This window comes from Elephantulus edwardii, unplaced genomic scaffold, assembly GCF_000299155.1.
Source record: "Elephantulus edwardii isolate Elephantulus edwardi_28Jun2011 unplaced genomic scaffold, EleEdw1.0 scaffold00088, whole genome shotgun sequence".
Taxonomy (NCBI): domain Eukaryota; kingdom Metazoa; phylum Chordata; class Mammalia; order Macroscelidea; family Macroscelididae; genus Elephantulus; species Elephantulus edwardii.
Genome location: NW_006399838.1, coordinates 5,560,237 through 5,573,187, shown reverse-complemented (window position 1 = coordinate 5,573,187; position 12,951 = coordinate 5,560,237). Strand labels below are relative to the sequence as shown.

Sequence of the window (12,951 nt, the reverse complement as noted above, 5' to 3'; positions counted from 1 at the left end):
GGCGGCGCCTGGGCGGAGAGGCGGCGAGGCTGCCCGGGGCGCGCGCTTGGGGTGGGCGGCTCGAATCCCGGCGCCCACCCTGGCGGCCCGGGCCGAGACGGGCGACTGCCGGGGGCCGACTTTCTTTAAGAAAGTTACAACTTTGAATTTTATGTTTTCGCTTCTGTCTCGTGTTTTCTGGGAACACAGTTTGGAATCTTGCCGCGATGGGCGGACATTGAGGCCAAAACCCCACAGATTGTCTCTCCATCCCGGTTGAATTTTAGTCCGCTTCCCCCGCTTTTCCCCTTGGGGTTCCTCATAATTTGGAAGTGACCAGATCTTTTGTGGGGTGGACACCCTCTGGTTGCTTGTCTGTTTATTTTTTCATGTGAAGCTAATTTGAGTTTAATTTCCCCCTGTTACCAGGCCTTGCTAAGGAAAGCAAAGGGAGAAGGCATCAGCCGCCCCCCGCCCCAGAGCCCCGCAGTCTTTTATTTTTTTTTTAATGTCGAGCTAGGTGGGGCTTTGGGAATGGGGCTGGAAAAAGGAGGGTACAGTGGTTGTGGGCAGACAGACCCGGAAGAAAAGGAATCTGCTCTGGAATAACACTTTTTTTTTTTTTTGAGGCTTCAGGCCTTGGGCAGAATTGCACCGCTGGGTTCACATCTCTCTGCCGCTGGAGTAATGCTTTTCATCAAGGGCTCTGACTCCTGGGGCACCCGTAGTGCATAGCAGTCTTTGGCCCCGGGTTTGTGCCTTTTTTAGGGGGAAAGTGGGGTCCTTGATTTTTCCACCTCGGTGAAAGTTCTGGGGACCTTGCATTCTGGACATTTCTGGGCTCCTTGGGAGGGACTGTTAATGAGGGTTAAGCTCTGCAAGGGGACCTCGCCCACAAGGGTGTAATTCTCACTTTGTTTAAATACCAGAGGGGCGCATACAGGTTGGCTGAGAGTGAGGCATATCTGATTAAAAAAAAAAAATCTGTCATTAAACTATTGTATTAAACTAGTATGTACTTTAAAAGTATGTTTGTTGGTTTTAGATGCTGTTGAGAGAGGGGACAAAAAATCATCTCTAAAGATACAGTGTTCATTTTAAAAAGATGTTAAAACTGCAAGTTATCGCAGAATAGGGGGTTGTAGCTTCTAATTACAGTATATACAATTTCAGAAAGAATTTCCAGTAACCTTTTAAGACAGATTTTATAAATAGCTCCCAGCAGAGTGGAGAGCCCGTCCTCTGGGCTTTCCGGAAGAATGCTTAGGGTCTGGTAGGACTCTGGGAGCCTAGGTGGTGGTTTACTGGAAAAGGGATTTGTGTTCCTTCTTGCTCACTGGTGGGCTTACTGTCATGGCATCTGGTTAGAGGCCTGAGGGGTTAACTCGACCTTCTTAACACTTTCAGAGGTAAATGAGACCCAGGGAGCAGAGGTTTGTTCAAGGACAACGTCATCTGCAAAGTCTGACAGACACTGGTTACTTTCTACTTGATTTGTCACAGTGACCCTGCAGGACACAATGGGACTGTCCTATAAGAGTTTTGAATTTTTTTTTTTTTAAATCATGGGAAGGAGCCCTGGTGGAGCAGGGGTTAAGCACTAGACCAGTCACTGGTTCTGACTCCCCCACCCCTCCCAGCCGGTGAACCAGAGAATGGTGTCTGCACCCCTCAAGACAATAAACATACAAAACCCCCAAAACCCTAAACCCAGTTGTCAGTGTTCCAGTAGTAACTTTAGGACAGAGTAGAACTGCTTCCATCGAGTTTCCAAGGCTATAAATCTTTACCCAGGAACTGTCACATCTTTCAACCTAAGAGCAGCTTGGTAGGTTCCAACTACTGGCCTAGCAATTGGGAACTGTGCCGCCAATATAGGATTGTATTGATAGGGATACATTTAGTTGGCTATCTAATATGTGATAAAAGCATTATGTCTTGGGCTTTTTTTTATGCCTTTTTTGGAAAGAAAATTCTCAGCAGTCTTTTACGTGACTTAATAGACACATAATACATAGAAGGATAGTCATCCTAATGTCACGTGCCTCCTTACTTACCTCACTGTCCGATAGAAATGTCTTTGGTGATGGGAATTTCTTGGAGATGAGCGTGAGTGCTGTCCAGGAAAGAGTGCTGATGGCAAAGTGGTTAACAAATTCAGCTCCTAACCAAAAGGTTGGTGGTTTGACTCTCCTAGCCACAGAAGATGAGACTTCCTGACACGCTACAGTCTTGAAAACCCTACAGGGCGGGTCTGCTGTGCTACAGGGTCCTGATAATGAGTCAGGATTTGAACTCACGGCAGTTGGTCTTCGAGTGCTGTCTGGTCGATGAACCACACAGGGCTCTTGGACTCTTTGAAATGTGGCTAGTGTGACTGGGGAACTGTATTTAAAATTGTCCTTTCAGTTGTTTTAAATTTTATTTGTTCTCTTGTGATTCAGACTCATTGCTGTTGAGTTGTAACTTGCAAGTAGTGGGTCTCAAGTTCGCGTGCACAGGAAACTATTCTAATTGCCACAGTCATTCATGTTCCCTGGGTCATGTTGCATTTAGTGGTTATAAGCTCATGGTTGCTAACGGAAAGATGAGTAGTTCAGACTCACTCAACTCGCCGGCTTCTCCTTCCTCTCCACTGGGCAAAAGATGTGTTAGTGTTTTTACATACAGGGTAAAGCTACTACTGTGGGGTGGGTTCTCAAGCCTAGCTACCCTCCATCGAGTTTTGAGGCCCCTGATATTCTTTACTGGAGGAGACTGCAAATGCCCCATTTTTCTTCTCTGAAGCCACTGGTGTATTCAAACTATCCACCTTTAGCTTTGCAACTGGACTATATTCAAGCCACCAGAGCTTCGTTCCCCATAAAGAGTAGAGCCTGGGGAATGCTGTGGGGTATTTCCCCTCTGCCTAGGAGTCGGAATTCACTTTATGGCAATGGAAGAGGCTTAGCTCTGTCTCTTAATGGAATGTAAATGCGTAAGTTCTGTAAATGCCATAGCTCAACTTTGCTTTCACAAATTGAGTGGATAAAATAAGCACATTAGGGGATCTCTGCTGGCCCAGTGGCAAGAAGCTGCACTGCAATCCCTGAGGTACGTGGTTCAAATCCACCAGATGCTCTGCTGGAGAAGGAGGGGCTATCTCCTCCTGTACCAGTCAGATCCGATTTGGTGGTACACAGACACAAAAGTAATACAATAATTTAAAAAATAAGCACATTAGTTTTAAAAATGCTGATATGTCCAAGACAGATTAATCACAAGTGAACAGATGAAATTTAACTGATGGGCAGAAAATTTTTTGCCTTTCTCTTGTTTAGTTGAAAGAATTTATAGGAAATGCTGAAGAAAAAAGTGGAGCTTTGGCAATAAGGAGACAGTATGAAAAGTCACTAGTACTGCTAGGTGACGTCTCTTGTTTTTGTTGTTATGATATGCCGTTGAGTTGCCTGTGACCCATTTAGCGACCCTGTGTACAACGGCTCTGAAGTCTACCCTATCCTAAGCCAGTCGCATTGAGTTCAGCACACCTATCTTATTGCCCCAGTTAATCTATCACTTCCATCTCATCTGGAGTCTTTCTTTCCTGTGCTGTCCCTCCACCCTTCCACGCATAATGTCCTTCTCTCCGAGGACTGGTCCCTTCTGGCCACGTGCCCAAAGGATGTGAGATGGAGCTTCAAAACCCTAGCCTCCAGTGTAAAACTTGATTTCACCCTCTTCAGAAGAGACCTATTTATTCTTCTGCTGGTCCACATTGTGTTTGGTGCACTTCTCCAGCACCACAACGAAAAGGCATCAATTCTTCAGTCATTCTTCATCAGTTAAGGTGACATGTAGTCATCCTGAGGTGACATCTAGTCAGCTCCAATTGTAGCTACCGTGTATTAACTGAAGAAAAGATTGCTGGTCCTGTGTCATCCTGAAAACTGTCGGAGTCCATACTTACAGATATTAATAGAAGCAAGCAGGGTTGTGGATGAGTCTTCCTCTGATTCTGATGTCACCTTTCCAAATAATTTGCTCTACATACAGATTTGAATAGGTGTGGAGAAAGGATAAACCTTGACACACGTTTTTACATTTTAAACCATGTGTAGTGTTCCTGTGGTCTGTTAGCACAGCAGCCCTTTCGTCTAGGTTTTGCATGAACACACTTGTTCTTGCTTGCTGAGAGTGAGGCCAACTTGAAGCACTTGTGGTAGAAGATTAAAGACTACAGCCTTCAATATGGATTGAATATAACCTTCAACATCTCAACATCAAAAAGTCTCACCACTGGACCAATAGGCAACATCATGATAGATGGAGAAAAGATTGAAATTGGCAACATCTTTATCTTACTTGGATCCACAATCAACATTTTTGGTAGTAGTGTTCAGAGATCAGGAGATGTATTACACTGGAAAAGTCTGCAGTCAGGAACCTCTCCAAATTTTTGAGAAACAATGATGTCAGTTTGAGGACTGAGGTGTACTATGGTGTTTTCATCACTTGCTGTGTATCTCCGAGCTGGATAGTGAATAAGGATGATAGAAGAAAAATTGATAGCTTCGGTCTGTGGTGTTGGAGAGGAGAATTGAACAGACCGTGGACTGCCAGAAGAACAAACAGATGTGTGTTGGAGAAAGTACAGCCAGAATGTACCTTGAAGGCAAAGATGACAAAGCTTTGTCTCCCATACTTTGGGTGTTAGGAGACATTATTCCTCAGGGAGAGATCCTGCTTGGAAAGGTAGAGTGTTGGTGAAAGAGAGGAAGACCTTCAAACAAATGGCCTGACACGTTGGCTGCCATGCGGTGCCCAAGTATGTTAGAAATAATGAGATGGCACAAGCTGGGACAAGGTTCATAGTGGTGTTCTCTTCAGAGTGTCGCTGTGAGTCTTCTAGACTCTATAGCATCTAACAGCAGTAGACAGAGGAGATACACTTGCTTTCTTATACTTCAGTTTCATGTTCATTGGGCGATTCTTATTTGTTTCAAATTTTTTATCGATTTGCTATCAAAGTTCATATACATTGTGTTTGACTACTGTCCACAAGTTCATACACATTGTGTTTCACTACTGTCCCTCATTCACATTGTTCTCATACCATCATTTCCCTACATTCTGTTTTATAAAATGAATCATCATTGAACTTTCCCCACCATTCTGGCCCTGTCTTTCCTGATCCAACTGGACGGTTCTTAAGTGTTAGCTAAATCATAGAACCAAACTTTGTTCTTCCATAATGTAGCTTTTAAAAGGATCTGAAAAAAATTGAATCATTTCTTTAGTATCAAAAGTATAGTATTCAAGTATACAGCACTCTAGATTCATCCATGAATTGGAAGTAAGATTAGAACAAAAACCCAAGATCTTTTTGGTATGGACCAATAGCTTTTTTTATTAGTATAATTTGAATCCATTGTATTTTAGAGCCTTATTTGGTAAAAGGAATTTCATCAACTTTCTGGGTTTTTTTTTTTAGGTAATAGTAGAAACTGCAGTTGATACTAACATCAACATTCATTTCTCTAGATTCTATCTCTTAATATCCAATAATTGAGACTTTTTGGGGATGTCACTTTCAGTAAAATAGATGACAGTCTTTTGCCCAGTGATAATTGCATTTGATGATCCTGAAGGACCTTTATTAATAAGTTAGCATTACATTGTTTCATTTTATTTGAGTATTTGTGTGGATTTCATTGCCTTCATCTCTTTGATATATGGTATATCAACTTTAGGTGTGGCCATTAATTTGATGCTCAGCTGAAATGCCCTGTCCATCCCCACTGCTGCCATTGAGAACGATGGACTACGTGAAAAAAAACCCCGTTATAAATAGGATTCTATTATCTTAGTGAATGTGACAAATATGGGAATCAGGACTTTACTCATGGTACTTGGTTCAGTTTGTGGGACATTAAGGCGTTTGATACAAATGAGAAATTCACTTTAATCTTAAAAGGTATTGAGAAGACAGGCGGAGATGAGAAATACATCTTGATGTTTGTAGCAAAGGTTGTATCCAAGCCTCAGTGAGAAATTAGATCTAGTTTTCTCAAGAAGTTGCTTAAACTTTTAGCTTTGTGTCCTTGATCAGCTCAGCAACCGCTTATCCTCATTTTAATATAAAGAGAAAACACCTTTTCAGTTATTTAGTCACCAGAGATCAGAGAGTCAGTGTATTGAAATGTGTGGGAAATTTTTCTATATAAAGATTTATGATATTCAGAGTTTACAGCTGACCTGTTCCTACAGTTATATGCTTTCTAGCAGATTCCTTTTCTCACTGACTTCATGGCAGAGTTTCTAGAACATTCTCCTAAGGCTTCCTGGCCTGGGACTCTGTCAAGAAGTGTCGAGCAGCTCCAGATTGTGCTTGGACTCTTGGAGAAATGCTTCATGTTTCCCTTTGTGATGAATCAACCCAAAGCTCGCTCTGTGCTTTATTTTCTCCCCTCTCCTCACAGAATCACTGATTTGTAAGCCTTCAGATTGGAGCATCCATCCGGTGTCCCCGCTCTGTCTTGGAGACTTTTTCCCTCTAGATCTGTCTCTCCTGTAGCTCGGCCAACATTGCTGCCTTTATTCTGGGCCATTGTCGGGGCAAAGGAGTAAGATGCAGCCCACCTGGCAGTTTCCAGCATTGGATGTGAGGCGTGAGTCGAGTCCTCGTGTGTTAACCTTATCAAGCTGATTGTTTGTACTTGCCAGTTTTATGGCTTAGAATGGAGCGAAAGACAGATTTTCAGTGTAGGGATAGCTTTGCAGTTTAACTGTGTTTCCACTTTAGAAATCACAGTTGTCTCTTCATGTTAATGGGGCCAAGCCGTTAACTGAGAGTTTTGTGTGGTAGCAAACATGATTATCAAGTAAACACTAATTCTGATTCTTAGGGTTGTTGGAAATGCACGTAGGCTATTGAGGCTTTTTGTTGTTCTTGTTTTAAAATATACAGTTGCTGTGTCTTGGATAATTGGAACCAGCACATCACTGACCCTCGAGTGGGTTTTCAGAGGCAGTAAATTGTACAGGAGACTGCTGCTGGGGCCGAACTGTGTACCTTTGGGTTGTCAGCGTGACTCCTCACCCATAGGCCACCAGAGCCCCCCAAGCCTAGAGGGTGCCCTGGCATCACATGCTTTAACGTGCAACCAGGCCAGCTTTGACAGGATGTCTTTTAAGAAGATAGAGCACGAGTGAGAGCCTTGCTGTGACCAGTCTGAGACAGGTGCCTCCACCGTGCAGAACTCTGTGCCAGGCTCCAGTGTGGGGTGACTGGGTGGAGCTTGAGTGCTTGGCAGGGGACAGCTGATGAGAGGCCGCAGGTCTGGGTCCCAGGCCTCTCGGGAGGACTGTGGATGGGGGGCGGGTGTAGCGTCTGGCACTGATGCTGTGTGGACTGAGAGTGGGATCCTGAGAGAATCTGAACCACTGGATGTAAATCGGGTTGAGATAGACTGTCATGATCGGCCATCAGGCATGAGGTAGGCTGTTTCTCAGAAAACAAGTCCGTCAGTTCCTGAATACGTCCCCATCCATCTTTGTCCCTGGTTAGCTGTGGCCAGTTCTTCTCTCGTTCCCTTGGATGTAAGTTCCAGACATTAGCTCCTAAAAAGGGTAGTCTTCTCTTTTTCTTTCTTTCTTTCTTTCTTTTTTTACTGCCTCTGAAAACTTGCAGGGCGGACACCTGTGACTCAACAGTACACAACAAGAAGTGTTGTTTCGACAATACCAAAACTTCTCAAGTTTTGTTTGTTTTTTGTTTTAATGTGTGTCCCATCAAATCAGATCTGATTGGTACAGGAGGAGATTGTTCCTCCTTCTTTAGCAGAGTGTCTGACGGATTTGAACCACGCACCTCTGGGATTACAGTGTAGCTACTTGCCACTAGGCCACCAGAGCTCGCCTTAAAACCTCTCAAGTGTTTAAGGGGGTAAGAGGAGACATTTGAGTGAGTTGGTATGGCGCCAGCCTTAACTTTGATTGGGGTTGTAATAAGGAAGAGTGTTTAAAATGCCCCTTTTATGAAATGATTATGTTTGAGTTTAAAAATGTAATTTTATTTCATTTGTAGAAAAAAAAATTTATTTAGAAGGCTTTTATTGAGTTCCACACTACCTTCTTTGTTCGTGGGATAGTTTGTCTGTTCTGACTTTTCATTTTTTGGCAAAGGTAAGGCATTTTTCTCTACACACATGGGTATTTTACTCATATTTGTGGAATGCTGTATAAAGAATGATGTCTGCCATCAAACTTAGTCAAGATAGTAGACTACCTCAGTTCTTTGTGAAATTTTGAGTCATGTTAGAATTGTAGCCCTCCAGAATATGTTTAAAATGAAGTATATGCTACAGTTTAACATGATGTATCTCATGAGAAACATTTCTGTACAGGCAGTCAATCCAAAAAAAGTCCACCCGAAACTTGGCTTGGATTTTGACCTTTGGTTGGTAACTGAGTGTTTAACTGCCATGCCACACAACTCCCTTGAGGTGAAAAAAACTCGCTAAAACAAAATTGAAATCATACCAAATCATGGTATTCCATTATGAAAAGTTTTCCACTGAAATAGTTTTCTGGAAGATGGCCCTAACTCGGGAGAAAATAGCGTGTGTGTTCAAGAAATAATTGAAGATCCTAAAATCCCAGGAAATAAGATGATTTATTCTTAAGGGACTCGGTCAGATTGTGTACAGCAGGGCCAAAGAAAGTCTCTTTATTTAAAAAAAACAACAACATACCACACCACTGTTCTGGATGTTACTAATTAGGAATTTGCAGTTAGCCAGCTAGTTTAGGATAAGATTTGCCTTTCTTGTCCATATGAAAAGATTTTACTGTATGTACATCTCAGAAGTTCAGATAGATCCTAAGCTATTTACCTGTTTGAGAGAACAAACCACTTGAAGGCAACTTGGGAAATCAATTTTTTGAAAAGTAGTGTAAAAATGTGGCCAGGGTTGAAACCTCCTACTCCTGCCTGTTACACATTGCATGGAGGTGTAGGGCCCCTGGCATGGCCTTCTCTGACATAGTTGTTGGTTTCCTCCATGCTACCAAAGGCCTTCAATGAAATGAGCCAACACAGTGAGTTCAGGCATAGATGAGATGGGTAAGGGTGATGGCGCAGGATAGAGCAGGGTTCAGATCTGTTCCTAGGTTCGCTGTGAGTCGCTGTCGACTTGATGACAGCTACCACTTGAGCTGCGAGCAGCAAATATTGGGTTGATGTGATCTGTATGCAGAATAATTACAGCAATAAGAAACTTTCCCCTCTTAACCATCAGTTGACTTCAGGACACCTATTTATTAATTTTGGAACTTTTCTGTTGATGTTTGGTTTTCTATTTTTAAATTCTTTGTCACCTGTAAGCACTTGATGGCAGGTAGGGGGGGACAGGTGTTGGAAGTTTAAGAACATCCTTAGTCTTTCTGGCTGCCTGTGGGTCGGGGCCGAGGCTAAGCTGTGGAAAGCCCCGAGAGTATTTACACATCCACTTCCTCTCCGTTCTCCAGGGCCTCACGGGCAGCGTGAGCGTCAGAGGAATAGAGTCCGTTTCTTTACAAGTGTTTCACAGTGCACAACTTCCTAGTTACACAGGGTTTGCCCTCTCATTTTCCAACCTTTTCTAATAGGTGGGGAGTTAGGAGTTAGATTTAGTTCATGTTATAGTTTCTCTTGGAACTTATGGTTCTTTCCCCCCGCCATTCTGTATGTTTATTATTTAACACATTTAGGAGAGAAATAGAAAGAAGTCTTTAAATATTTCTGTTTCTGAATGTTTTATTGAGGTCCTTCTTGACTCAGAAGATAATTCTGATTTAGAGTGGTAGAAGTCAAGGTTAATGGAAATGAGTGAATCAGTGGGTGGTTAAAAGTGTGTTGGTCACTTACCCCATGCAGCCAGTGCTCGCCTGTCTGCGCTGGAAGGTGGTCTTAGTAAAGAAAATTATTTTCTTCCTCCATTTATTTCAGTGGGAATGGAGATTCCTCTAGGCTAATTTGTGAAATCAGAACAGTATTGTATTCAACTGACCTGAATTTAAGAGGAGACTGTTTAAAAGTAGTGCATCTCTGGAGGGGCAAAAAAAAAAAAAAAAAAAAGGAAGATATTCTGGTAGTTTATTAATAGCCGTCCACCATGTCGGCACAGGGACCACCCCGAACTGCGCTTCTAGTCATTCAAACCAGCTTGCAGTTCAGCCAGTCACATTTCCTAGCCTTTGAGCATTCAGTTTGGTGGTGGGATGTGTAACATGATGGTCTGAATGCGAACTGAAGAGCGTGGTTTCAGCCGCTTCTTGGGAGAAGGACGGACTGACTCCTCTCACAAGGTTTAGAGCCAGGCAGATCTGATCAAGGGAAGCTGTGAGTAGGAACCATTGTGCCATTGGGGTTTGGAGATTTGGTTTGGGAGAGTGGTTTAGTGCTTCAGCTAAATCTTATAGAGATTTCTACAATGAATTGGAGCGCTGGTGGCCTAGTGGCAAGGAGCTGCGTTGCAATCTCAAAGGCATGCAATTCAAGGCCACCAGCTGCTCTGCAGGAGAAGGACGGGTTGTCTCCTCCTGTGTGATTACCTGCCTCTGAACACCTGCTGCAGGGTCAGCCACGGGTTGGTTCCGACGCTGTGATACACAGCGACAACATAATGAATAACATGCACCTGATCTATGCCATGGTCTTCGCAGTTACTTATTATGCATCATAGAGCAGGACAGTGAAATCAGGAGACAGAAGAATAATCACTGCCTTTAGGTTGTGGTGCTGAAGAAGAGTATTGAATATCCCATGGACTGCTAAGAACAAACAGGTCCATCCTAGAGAGGGTGAAACCAGGCTGCTCCTAGGAGGTAAGAATTCTGAAGCTTGGTCTCACATACTTTGGGTGTATTGCCCAGAGGGACCAGCTTTTGGAGAGGGACATCATGCTTGGGAGGGTGGAGGGACAGCGCAGGAGAGGAAGGCCCTCTATGAGGTGGATTGATTCAGTGACTGGGGTTGTGAGGTGGGTGTGTCAGAGACAATGAAATTGGCTCGGGATAGAGCCGGGTTCAGAGCTGTTGTACATAGATATGGTCACTCACAGGCAGCTTGACACCACCTACCAACAACAACAACAACGTGGCCTGTAGAGTAAGTAGCTGCCATTGAAAGTAATTCGTTAACTATTGATTCTTGAGGGCGGTACAGAGTGGTAAGGGTCTGATAATGTATTTTTCTTTGCTGATAATATAAAATGGTTTAATGGATTTATACCATGACAGGCCATTTTTTGTGGTCTAGTTCATTTCTCGGGAGGGACAGTCATTACCAAATGATAGAAGAAAAGAAGTGGAAAGTTGAGATCTTTTTCTATTCAGTCGAAAGATGAAGGGTCTTACAAACATCATGCTCCCAGAGTGCCCTTCATTGATATTGGTTGCTCAGAAAATCGTGTCCCTTTTGCTTTTGCATATCCTTTTTATTCCCTGGGCTATCATTTTAGAGAATTTATCTTTTTTTTATGCTCTTGTAGTATTTCTGTATTCTTCAGGTCACTTGACCTCTTCAGAATGTCTGATTTTCTTGAGTGAAGGAATAACTTACTGGTTTAACTTAGAGTCACACATGGCGAGTAAACAGTACGTGTTCCTTAAATGGGTTGATGGAAGGGGGAATTCTCAGGTTCACTGTGCCGTTTAATCTTAATCCCTCTCCTCAGGCATGAAGTCTTTGTCTTTTGCTGGAATTGGCCTCTTTGAAGCAGGAGGGTATTAGAGCCATTTTTCTACTCACAGTTTTCCTGAGTCTTCTTTCTCCTTTTTCTTAAATATTGTTGTTTTCTAAGTAGACTCTCAGCTGACCCTTAGCTGATCTTCAGCAGGTTTTCAGCGACAGTTAAGCACGTGGGTGGAGATGCTCTGTCTTTCTCCTGCGAAGCAATTGGTGGATTTGAACTCTGTGCCTTTGGATTTGGCAGTGTGATTTGTTACCAGTAAGCTACCAAAGCTCCCTTTCCTCACAAAAGTAGGGCTTTAATGAAAGAAAAGAAAGCAAAGACATGAATAAACCTTTAGTGCCAATCAAAGACTATTTCTACTTTAGTGATATGCACCCTCTCTAGAGAATAAACCAATTGCTGTTGAGTTGATTCTGACTCATAATAAGCCCATGTGTCACAACAGAACTGTGCCGAAAAGCTCTTTTGGAAATAGATTGCCAGGCCTTTCTTCTGAGGTACTTCAGAGTACATCTGAGCACCTTGGTTGTTTTCACAGCACGAATACTCGAGCTTTTGCCCGCTGGGGTCTGCAGTCGAGTTACTAAATGAGTTAGGAAGTTGGCACAAGCTTTTATTTCTTTCCTCAAACTCTGGTCTTCCATTGTGTGCATTTTGCTTGTGTATTGATAAATGCTCTTTGAAAGAGATTTGTGATAGCTGTAAATTAGCGATTTGTGTGTGTGTGGAATTCTAGAAGGGAGATATTAAAGGAGAAGAAAAATTGCCCAAAATATGCCCTGCTGAGATTTTGGGGTCCCTGTGGACAGATTGATCTGCCACACGCTGTTGGCTGTAATGTCTGTTAGTCCTGCCATAAGCCATGGAAAAAGGATCAGGGTGCAAGCCCTGGAAAATCCCCTGGCAGCATGACCACATCAGTGTGAAGTCACAAGTAAAGCTTGTTCTCTTGGGGAGACAAGGGTACTCTCTGCCTCACAGTGCATTATATATTGTGCTTCTAATCAAAAGGTCAGCAGTTTGAATCCTCAGTCTTTGCAGGAGAACTAGGGACAGCCTCTGCTTATAAAAATGTCCATTCTTGGAAGTTTACGGGAGGTCCCCATGAGTTGGAATTGACAGGTAGCAGTGGGCTCTATTTCTTCGATGAACCTTGCTGGCACAGTGAGTAAGTGCTCAGCTGGTGACGGAAGGGTTGTTGGTTCAAAGCCTCCAGCCTCTCCTTGGGAGAAGGATATGACAGTCGGCTTCCATA

The 12,951-nt window shown here is 43.1% G+C and overlaps 1 protein-coding gene across 2 annotated transcripts in view; it reads left to right on the top strand.

Moving 5' to 3' along the window:
- Window positions 1-12,951, top strand: part of FNDC3B (fibronectin type III domain containing 3B) — a 406,030-nt gene that overhangs the window by 1,274 nt on the left and 391,805 nt on the right. The window lies entirely within an intron of this gene.